Genomic DNA, 10,644 nt, shown 5'->3' on the forward strand with positions numbered 1-10,644 from the left:
AAATAGGTGTTCAGCCAAATTTACAATGTAGGTAATTCTACAGGACATTTAACCAAGTTTCTCCAAGAAACCAGTGGCCCTCGACAACTGGAAGTGGGGAGAGAGTGTCACAGATAAAGAGTTAAGGCAGATATAAGATTATAAACAGACAAATACAGTGACTGGACTGTATTTGGATATTGATAGGTACGAACCAATTTTTAAAAAGGTGTTTTTTAGCAAATAGAGGGAATTCAGTTATGGCCTGAGTATTAGATGGCATTGGGAACTATTGTTAGTTTTATTATGTGTGGCCATGCAATGTAGTTAGGTAAGAAAATGTACACTCCCTTTTTTGAGATTCATGCTACAGTATTTAGAACTAAAATAACATGATGGCTGGAATTTGCTTTAAAATCATTAGAGAGAGAGAGAGAGGATGTGGCAAATTGATGATGGCTGCTGAAGTACTGAAAAATTAATGAGAGTCTGTGATATTCTCTAAGTCTGTGTACTTTTTGGAAGTTTATGTAATAAAATATAAAATGCAATATAACTTTAAAATATTACACAGAATACATTTAAAAAGGTGATAAGGACAACATATTTTTTTCTCAACCTCTAAATATTTTTATTAACTTCATTTACTATTTTGTTTCTAACTATAAAAGTAGTACATACTTAATATAAAAGGTAATATAAAATACCACAAAAGGCAAAGAGAAGATGAAAGTCACATGAAATCAGGTATAGATAATTTGAGGAGAAACAAAAAAGATCACCTTAAGAAAGAATTATAAATTTCCTTTTGGTCTTCATTATTATTATTATTACTATTATTATTATTACCATCATCGTCATTATCATTATTATTATTACATATACTTATTTAAAGAAATAGGTTTGGAATTAGCTATTTTTAAATTTTTTTACTCCAGTGTGGGTTCTATTTAATGACAAGCAAATGGTTTGGTTTTGATAAGAACCTCAAATGTTGAATCATTTAACTGGTTTTGCCTCTCCACTGCAGCAACTGGGAAAAGTTCCAACCAAAGGCTCAGACAATTGCAGATGATCAATAAAAACGCTTTCTTTTATTCCTTTGTTTCTTTCTTTTCTCTCATTTTTCTTCAATTTCGACTTCTGATAAAAACAATGCCATATTTTAGTAATTTTTGTGCCTTTCTGGTGGTACTGAGTGGAAGCTCTCCTTCTAGTCTTGTATTAAATAACTACTTGCTTATTTTAAATGTGCAAGAATGGAATAGTCACCCATGTGGTCATCTTAAAGAAGATATTAGTTTGATCCTGTTTGTACAGAAGGGTATCTATACAACTCCAAAATTAGGAAGAGCAAAGTCCTTAGACACGTACCCATCAGCACTACTTTAGGACAATGCCATATGTAGCTATAACCTGGTGAGATAATTTCCTCCCCTTGACAAATGCTGGTGCTGCCCCTGGACGTTGGTCAATCTGAACGTGGGGGAGGAGCATCATCACTTGTCACTATTAGTGTTCTACAAACCCTAATGACTGAAGGGTGATCTGATACTAAAATCTAGAACAGATGCTAACTTGAGGAATAAGCAAGTAGATGTCCTCTTAATTCCCATTTAATCAGGTTCAAAAGTGAGCCTTCTGCTGATGTTATGAAGCCTTCTGATGAGGTGCAATGCAAATACACAGCATCATCTACGAAGTATTCCTGCCAAAACACTCAACCTGAATTTAATCAAGTCTATATCTGCATCAACTGCTTTTGGTGCAGAACAGATCACCCCAAAACATAGTGCCTTAGAACAATAACTATTATTTTATTTCATATTATTCTGTAAGTCAAGAGAGATGATTCTCCTTCTGGTCTGAGCCAGCCGGATGGTTGAGGATGTCAGGCAGGGAACTGGAGATGCGGTCACATGACTCTCCTTAGCCTACATACCTGCCAGTCCTGGGCCCCCTAGAAGCAGCAAAGGCAGGCAAGCCCCAGGGCACAAGCACGGTTCAAGTGGCACATTTGCTAATGTCCCATTGGCCAAAGCAAGTCACATGGCCAGTCTCAGAGTCAAGGGGAAGAGGAATAAACTCTACCACTTAATAGGAAAAGTATCGTCAGTTTTGCAGTCTAACCACAACCTCTAACTTCTAATTTATATAAACACAGTATGGCGAGGAACAAGTTAAATGATACCATAAGGAAATAATTAATCAAATCTAAAATGTGAAATATTCTATAGATTATTTAGTGTTTTCAAAATGTCAGTGCTATGAGCGAAAGATGTGATGGGTAGAGGAAGGGAGACTTCTAGATTTTAAAAGACCACAAAGATATAACCAAATTCAAATATAAACCTTAGGGATCATTATTCAGGAAAATACAAACAGCCGTAAAAATTTCCTTGAACAATTGGGGGAAATCAAATATGAATTAAATACACAGTATGTTTTAAATTTTCTTCAATATGATAATGATATTAAGATTACATAAGAAAACATGCTCATTTCCAAAATATAGGTGATATATTTTAGGTGTGAGACATCGTAATGTCTAATGTATTTTTAAGTGGATCATCAAAAATACACACACACACACACACACACACACACACACACATATGATAGAAAAAAGAGTCTACGGCCATGCCACCCTGAATGTGCCCGATCTTGTCTGATCTCAGAAGCTTAGCAGGGTCGGGCCTGGTTAGTACTTGGATGGGAGACCACCTAGAAAGACCGGGTACTGTAGGTGTAAAAAAGAAAAAAAAAAAGAAAGAAAGAAAGCAAATCTGGTGTTATGGGCTGAATTGTGTCCCCTCCCTCTCAAAATTAATATGTTGAAGTTCCTACTCCCACTGCCTCAGAATGTGACTATGTAGAAAAAGGGCCTTTAAAGAGGTGATTAAGTTAAAATGAGGCCTTTCTGGCAGCAGTCCCCAACCTTTTTGGCACCAGGGACGGGGGCTCCTATGAGAATCTCATGCCTGATGATCTGAGGCGGAGCTGAGGCGGTGATGCTAGTGCTAGGGAGCAGCTGCAAAGACAGATGAAGCTTCACTCACTTGCCTGCCACTCACCTCCTGCTGAGTGGCCCGGTTTCTAACAGTCCTGGATCATTACTGGTCTGCAGCCCAGCGGTGGAAGGCCTTAGGGGGGGGCCCTAATCCAATCTGACTAGTGAACTGATAAGAAGAGATGAGGACACACACACAGAGGGAAGAACATGTGAGGACACAGGGAGAAATCGGCCATCTATAAGCCAAGGAGGGAGGCCTCTGAGGACACCAGCACTGCCCACACCTTGATCATGGACTTCCAGCCTCCAGAACTGGGAGAAAATAAGTTTCTTTATTTAAGCCACCCAGGCTATGGTACTGCATTATGGCAGCCCTAGCAAATTCATACACATGGAGAAATGCTGTTAATTGTTAAATCTAAGTGGGGCGGGGGGGATGTACAGATGTTCATTGTGCTTTTTTCCCCAACTTTTCTACATGTTTAAAATTTTATATACTAAAAAGTTGGAAGGACAAAACCTTCTAAGACATCTTTAGTCAACTAGCTCTTAAGAAAATATTTTCAATCAATTATAATTGAATTCTGCAATATCAAGATTTGGCTGCAACTTTGTTTAGAGAACAGATGAGTCCTTGGAAGTCTGACAAATTATATGAGAAAGTCATTTCTCACTGCACTAGCAGTTCCATTGTTTCAGAGTTCAGGCCATTATATCTAGACCTACGCTTAATGACATGATTGATTTGGAAATTTATTTTGTGCAATAAATAAAAGGACAGTCAAACAATTGCTTTGAATTCAGCTCTAAGTTATTTCAAAACAGCAGCAATAGCATTGGGACATGGTGAAATACATAAGGGACATCAATGCTGAAATTATGCAGACAGTACTTTAACTCTGTCAGCTGCTCAAACAAATATTCCCTGATAAAGTTTTATTGCTTCTTTAGTAAACAATTTCGAGGACTCAGTCACTGGATTTGATCTGAGCAAAAAGCAGTTGGATTTGTATACATTGCCTGTTTTGTTTTGTTTTTTTCCACCCAAGCATTCTAGCTATTTCTCTTCCCCCCTGGCATCATTGAGACGTAAAAAGAAGCAATCACAAGATTTAGGTGTTACTATTCTTAATGAAGGCTTGCATTATTAATGGCATCGAGATGCTGAAAGTGGTTCTTGATGCTAGCAGCACATTAGAATCACCTGGGAATATTTAAACCAAATAAAACAACAAAGTTAACGATGCTGGGACGTATCCCAAAACATTCTGATTTAATATGTTCTGAGGTAGAACATTGCTATTGGCAATGTTTTTAAACTCTCCAGGTGATTCCGTGTGAATCCAGGTATGAAGACTCTTTTCACCTAAAGCAAATTCCTAACAAGTCCAGGTGCTTCTTGCCTGCAAAAGATTCTTTAAATTATTTCCAAAATAATCTTTTTATTTTATTTTAAAATTTTGAAAAAAAAAATATGTCTAAGTGTACTATCAAAGTATCTCACTTAAAAAAATGTTTTAAGTGTTTGCCAGCATGGGTCGCTATTGCGCATAAAAGACTAAAGAATCATTACTGTAGTTGTCAGGTTACAGCATCCAAAATCTCTCCTCCCACTGACAACCCCACAATATGGACTTGCGCTAGAGTCCAGATCTTGATTTCCAAATAACATTTTCTCCTAAAGGGAATCAGCACTTCTTGGGAAAATGAGCAATTTCAGGTCTGGAGCATGGCAAGTTCGTGGTGAGGCTAAGACATCTGTTTGTCAGAAAGCAAGAAAGTGCCCCAAATCTAATGGGGACATTTCAAAAGGGCTCAGAAGCAAGAATGAAGGTGCTCCTGTTGGCTAAATTGGGACAATTTGAGCCTCAGAAGAAAGAATGACTATAAAATGACTGTAACACAATACATAAATAAATAAAAATCCCAGCCCACAAGGACACTCAAAATTAAACAAAAAGGAAAAAAGAAAAGAAATTCATTTGCCACTATTGGAGGTGACTATTAATAATAACTCTTTATTCTGAAAGGAGAGAAAGAGTTAGACAGTAACTCTGCTCTTATAGAAAGAACCCCAGGTAACGGAGGAAAGCTCTTTTTTACAGAGGGATGCTACCTAACACAGAAAAACAATGGAAGATTTTTTTTTTTTAATTACCAAACTCCAATGAAATAACTAATTAATGCAGCAATCATTAATGAATATGAGAACCACTGGGTAGAAAGTTAATAGGACGTTTGCTGTCGTTAAGGATGGAGTATCAGGGATAAGATACACCCTAAAACACCAGACAAAATGTATAAAAAATGACACTCAAGACATTGGACATCAGCCAGTGAAGACAGTGATTCCCTGAGAAATAGAAAACAAATGCGGTGAGTCCTCTGAATGCCCCTGTTTATTGCTTTCAGTTCGTTTCCAGGGTGCAGTGTGGGGCAAGGGAAACTAGGCAAAGCCTAGCGATCTCCTTGAGTTGAGCTGATGGAGCTGGGATCCCAGGAAAGCCAAGATGCCTAGAGTTTGCAGGAGAGCAAAGAAGTGAGCTGTGCAAAGAAAACTCTGGAGATCTAAGGGGGTGTCCTTCAGGCATTAAACTGAGAGCTGTTCAGCACATACACGTGAGGAAACCATCGGAGACCAGGGGAAGAACCACCTGAAGAGATTAGAAGGAACAGCACCTAGAGGCCACAGAAGGCCAGAAATAGAGTCTGTGCCCACCACCCAGAGCGGAAAACCTCGTAATTCGCAGCGCTCCAGCTACAATACTTAGAAGGAAATTGCTTAGATAGTAAGGAAAATTAAGCCTAGAATAAATACAGCTTTGGTCCCACCAAACAAAACTTAATGTAAGATCCAAAAAAATCAAACTGTTTCAAAACAACTTAGTCATGTTCTAGAATAACACTGAAGACATGTATTTACAGGAATAAAAATAAAGTCGCCACATGGTATAATTCACAATATCTGGCATCCCATCAAAAATGCACGCAGTAAAGAAAAATGCAGCCCATGAGGAGAAAAATCAACCAAGTGAAAGGGACTCATATATGACACAGGTAGGAAGTATTTAATTATTAAATATGAAGTCAACTGTAGATTTTCTATAGCTTCCCTTTATTGGGTTGAGAAGGTTCCATTCTATTCCCAATTTGCTGGTTTTTTATTTTTTAGAAATATTGATTTTTTAAATACTAAACCAACTTTGTATTTCTGGGATAAACCTCACTTGATCGTGACAAATTGTCTTTTTTATATACTGTTGGATTCAATTTGCTAAACTTTTGTTTTAAATTTTTGCATATATGTTCATAAAGGGTATTAGTCTATAGTTTCTTTCTTTCTTTCTTTCTTTCTTTCTTTCTTTCTTTCTTTCTTTCTTTCTTTCTTTCTCTTTCTCTCTCTCTCTCCTTTCTTCCATAAAATCTGTGTTTGAAACTGACACTTTAAAGAATCCATTTGTTATTCCCTTATGTACATGCAAAGACCATTGATAACGTTAGAGTGAAATTTGCAAAATAAAACTTCCACTAGAAGAACAAACTTAATATCTTCTGTAGAGACGGAGCCCTGTAATGCTTGACAGAACATCTGTAGCTTTGGAGAAGAAATGTATGCGCTTCTTGGCTTTCTACCTAAGCAAACATTGATGGCAAAGGAAGCCACCAGTCTTCCTGCAGCAACTCTGGTGGTCATTGCCATGAAAGACACAGGCTTCAGAATCAGACTCAAGACTGCAAATCGCCACTTTCAAGTTATGTGTGTGTGTGTGTTTGTTTTAAACAAGGGCAGTATAAAATAATGTAGTTCTCCTATACACAGAAATTTGTGCTGGCTTTCTAGAAGGCAGGTCTTAAACATCTGAATGAACTTCAGGGAAAAAAAATAGATAAGAGGACAGGAAATGTTGAGAGTAAAGGAACATTTACTTAGGACAATTGGACATGGATGGGTTTTTTCATGGCTTGACTTATTGGTGGATACTTTTTTGATCAAATCAATGAGGTCATTCTTTCCACTCAAAGCCTCAAGCGCTGTTCAGAAAGCCACTGAGCCTATTTCTATCCAAACTGCTGCTCTGGAAAAGGAGACGGGAGGAGGCAATTGTATTAACTTTTCAACGCTGGAAAAATGTTTCTTTAGGCAGAAGTAGAGAGTAAAATTTTGTTTTCAATTTTTCTGCAGGCAAACTCTGTAGACAACTGGAACCCTGCAAACTCTTTTGATGGTTATTTCTGCTCCAGTGATCTTGAAATTAAATGTGTGTCCATGATCCTTAACTTGCTGACATCAAGCATGCAGACTCTGCCAAAAATGACCTCACGACAGAATGGACGCTACATAGATTAACCCAAAAGGGTCCTGGAAAAATCTAGTGTTCCTTGACTCAAGCCTGCTCGTCTCACGAAGCATGAGATAGTAGCTCTGATCCCATTACGACGTTGGTGAACTATGTTTATGCACAAGAGTTTTTCATCACTTGTCAGCCAAATCATAAGATGGAATCCACTAAATGTCAGAGATGACATTTGCATTTTATCAAATTGCACTTCACAATTTCTTCCTCTCATTTACGCTAAACGACAGCAGCTTTGATGTTAAATTCACTTTTGAGTCGATCAATGTGTATCTTTTATTTCTTTGTGTGGAAAAGTCCACAGGTTTGCATATATTCGTAGCAATCACATATAGTTTTCAAGAAATGGCCATTAATTTTTGCCTGAAAAAATGGGAGTGAAGCATAAGCATAAAGATCATTTTCACATTCTATGTAAATGTAAAAAATGAATTTCATTTGTTGGAAATGGTGTGAAAAATTGTGAATGCAGGCGTGTTGCAGAAAGATTGCAAAACTGAAATCAGCGAGAAATCAAGCGAGAAATCAAGGAGGATTGTAGAAACTCAGGTTTATTACGCCGGCGGTCCCAGAAGATCTAGTGCTCTGGAAATCTGGGCCCTGAGCTTAGGGGAAATTTTGTTTATATATCTACGCTGTTACAGTTGGCATGGGCCGATTGGTTGATTTGTCCTCAGCCAGTTGCAGACCTAGGAAATTGCTATGGGTTACAGGCCGATCCAACAGGTATTTAGTCAATACATCAGTTATCTATACAAAGCATTCCTGAGGGGAGGGTGGATCTGCACGTTTACACAAATAGAAAAAGAAGTTGTTTACAGCAAACAAGCCTGTTTTACAGAAGCAGAACACAGAGCTGATTACAAGGTTAGCTATTTGAATGGAAAATTCCTCTTCGGGCATGGGTACCATCTTGTATTGCCAAATATTAAAATTTCTTACAAAACTACTGTGATCAAATGGTGTTTCTATACATTAGCTTAAAATATTTTATATTTGAATGTCCAGGTGGTAATATTGAAAGAATTTAAGGAAATATATTCATAGTCAACAAGCTAACATAATGTTTAATTCTTTATTTACTCCAATATAGAACACTCCTCACCATGATATCTTACAGTAGAGATGTTACAGCAATGAAATAAAATAGAAAATATATATGGTAGTTTCATATATAACCAAACTGACGTTTTAATTCACAGCAATACATGATTCATTGAATAAATGCTGTTGGCATAATTTACTCTCCACCTCAACTAAACCCCCAATCAATTAAGTTTCATACTTATGTTTACAAATTATTCGGGGAAAGATGTCATAAATTGAAAAGCAAATGGTAGATTAGAGCTAACTAAACGCAACATATGTGACAGGCCAAGTGTCATTTTCCCTAATACACAAATTCTTTCTATTAATTTATAAGAAAAAGACAAAAGCAAAAAAAAAAAAGCACAAATGAATAGGGGGAATTCACAGGCAAGAAAATACAATCATCAACAAACACTTGACCCTACTGGTAGTATGGAAACACAACTTGAGCAAGACAATTCTTCAAAGTCAGATTGTCATTGTTAGAGCAACAGAATTTAGTAGTTTTGGGGATCGAGCTTCAACTAGCTGATAAGAATGTCAACTGCTACAATTTTTTATGAAATTAATCTGGAATATCTGGAATATCTACTGCAAATGAAAAAATCCATATGCTTGTAAAATTCCATGAAGATGAATGTAGCCAATAGAAATAAAAACCAGTATGTAAGAATATGTTTAAGAATTTTATTATGGCATTATTTACAACGTGAAAAAAATCCATCTCTAAACAACTTGAATGTCCGTGGTAAGGAACAGTTGAATAAATTATGATACACTCACACCGCGTACCATTAAAAAGGACATTAGGTATACATTATTGCTCTAGAGATATCCATGATATAGTACTAATTGAAAAAAAGATATTGTAGACAAATGTATGTGGTATAAAACCATTTTAAAACAAAACTCTTCCTGCGTGTTTGTGCATATTTCTTTTTTAACATAAGCACAGCGATACAGCAGGTTGTACTGCAAACTTTTATCATGCACATTGAGGGGCAGGAGTAGGGGGCATGTTATTATATTTTCTTAAATGTTTCTGCATTGTTTGACTTGTTAAAACATATCACTTTTGTAATTCAAAAAATCTAATAAAGTTTAGGCAAAACACGAATAGGGAAAATATTCCAAATATTAGCACTAAATTACTTTACCCAGACAATTCCAGAAGGACAGCCTCCAAAAACCAAAATGTTATTAGCATTAGTGACTGAGTCCCTTAAAAATTCCCAGAGACTCTAGGAATTCCTGAACTGTGTTAAAACAGAACTAGACCAAAGAAATCCTGGGAAAGAAGAAAAAAGTAGGAGGCATCACGCTTCCTGATTTCAAGGTATACTATAGAGCTATAGTCATTAAAAGAGTATAGTTCTGGCATAAAAACAAATAAACTAGTAGAGCAGAGCAGAATAGACTCGAAAGCCCAGAAATAAACTTGACTATATAAAGTCAACTAATATTTGACAAGGAATCAATGGAGAAAAGACAGAAGACAGTTCCCTCAATAAATGGTGCGACAATTGGAAAGTCACATGTAAAAAAATGAAACTGGGCTCATATCTTACACTACTCACAAAAATTAACTCAAAATCTATTATACACTTAAAGGTAATTCTTGAAACCATGAAACTCCTGGAAGAAAACATAGGGATAAAGCGCCTTAACATGCACTTTAGTAATGATTTCTTAGATATGACACATAAAACACAAGTAACAAAATAAAAAATAAACCAGTGGGACTACTACAAACTAAACAGCTTCTACACAGCAAAAGAAACCATCAACAAAGTGATTGTATTGTACTCATTTACAATATATGTAAATCAAACCATCGTGCTGTACACCTTAAACTTATACAGTGATGTATGTCACTAATTTCTCAATTAAACTGGGAACATATACACAAAATATATATTATTTTAACATTTCATGTGATAGTAGGTATCTTACTGTAAAAAACAAATATTATACAAGAATTTTTATTTGTTTATAATTGATCAATATAGCAGGGTAATTTTTAAAAACAGAACTAGAAAAACTCAGAATAGTTACTCTTTAGCATTTTTAAGTAAATTCCATTGCTTCTTGAGTATAAACATTTAAGTTTCCTATGAATTAAAAAGATTTGTAGCAAATGACTATTTAAAACAACTAAGCAGATTTAAACAAGGAAACTACAAATAATAGAAAGATACCCCTACATTC

General features: G+C 36.2%; 1 pseudogene; it reads left to right on the forward strand.

The window, feature by feature from the left end:
• The first annotated feature begins 2,609 nt into the window (after positions 1-2,609).
• LOC111738735 lies at positions 2,610-2,728 on the forward strand (annotated as a pseudogene).
• Positions 2,729-10,644: the final 7,916 nt, after the last annotated feature.

Source organism: Pteropus vampyrus, unplaced genomic scaffold (genome assembly GCF_000151845.1).
Source record: "Pteropus vampyrus isolate Shadow unplaced genomic scaffold, Pvam_2.0 Scaffold42, whole genome shotgun sequence".
Taxonomy (NCBI): domain Eukaryota; kingdom Metazoa; phylum Chordata; class Mammalia; order Chiroptera; family Pteropodidae; genus Pteropus; species Pteropus vampyrus.